At 45.1% G+C, this 1,225-nt stretch overlaps 1 pseudogene; it reads right to left on the bottom strand.

Moving 5' to 3' along the window:
• Positions 1 to 6: 6 nt before the first annotated feature.
• Positions 7 to 1,222, bottom strand: LOC108357319 (protein lava lamp-like; annotated as a pseudogene).
• Between the last annotated feature and the right edge of the window lie 3 nt (positions 1,223 to 1,225).

The raw sequence follows: 1,225 nt of genomic DNA on the forward strand, positions 1-1,225 counted from the left end.
CACCCCAACCTGAGGCTTGGTCTTGCGCATCGACCAGCGCCACTTGCAAGTGTACTATCTCGCTGTTCTTCTCCGACAAGGAACGCTCCAATTGCTCAAGTTGGCTTTTCAAATTATCACCGATTTCGGTTGCCTCTGCGGCTTCCTTATCTTTCGCTTCGAGTTGGGCCTTTAATCTTTCGACTTGTTCTTCCAGGCTCATTACTGTGTCTGCCAACGATTGCTCATGGCTTGCATTTTGTTGCTTGGTTTGCATTGCTTCCAAGCTACCCTTTTCCAGCTCACTCACTTTGGCTTCCAACTCTTGGNGTTATCTTTGCGCAAATGCTCCAGCTCTTTAGTATTGCGGTCGATAATGTTTTTCATGTCGTTGATTTCATCCTCTTTCTCAATGATTTTGTTAGCATTCTCCTCCATAGATTTGTACAAGTCAATTATTTGTTGATTTAGCGCTTCGATGGTTTCTTGCTTATTTGAAAGCTCATTGACTTGCTCGGTCACTAAGTTCTTATTTATCTTCAGTGCTTCGCGCAGTTTCTCGCACTCTTTGCGGAGATCTTCGGACAACTGATCGCCTGCGGATTCTAGCGAATGCTTTAGTTCTTTGAGTTCGCCGCGCAGCTGCGTTATTTGCTCGTCGCGCTCCTGCAGCTCTAAGAGCTTCATGTTGTTTTCGTGCTCATGCTCCTTGTAGGCTTCTATTAGTTGTTGCTTCTGTTCAGTGACGAGCGTTTGCAGAATGATCATTTCACCCTCGTAGGTATCGCATTTGCCTGTAAGATAACAAAGATAAGGTTAGTCTAAATTGCAGCTTAAAAACGTTCAACATTCATTTACCTTCCAACTCCTTTCTCAAACGCGTTATCTCCTTAACCTCCATTTCGTGTGATAAATCCTTTTCTTTTAGCAAGTTTTCAAATTCGCTTGCAGTCTTCTTTAACAATTTCAACTCTTCATTTAATTGCGTTATTTCGCCGCTCCGCTCTTCGCCCGCTGTGCGTGCCTCTATTAACTGCAAGCGTAAACTCTCCACGATCGATTGCAATTCCACACACTGCTCTTCATATTTTTTAAGCACCTCCAATTGCTTTTCACGTTCCTCTTTAGCTGTTTGATCCTCGGTCAGCGCTGCTACTGGCGCCACTGCTGGTGTTGGTTCTACCGTGGCAACAGCGCCATCACCCTCATGCGCTTCGCTCAGTTCTCGACGCAACTCTTCGATTGT

The sequence above is a fragment of the Rhagoletis zephyria genome, unplaced genomic scaffold, assembly GCF_001687245.7.
Source record: "Rhagoletis zephyria isolate East Lansing unplaced genomic scaffold, Rhagoletis_zephyria_1.1 Rzeph_scaffold_74456, whole genome shotgun sequence".
Classification (NCBI taxonomy): domain Eukaryota; kingdom Metazoa; phylum Arthropoda; class Insecta; order Diptera; family Tephritidae; genus Rhagoletis; species Rhagoletis zephyria.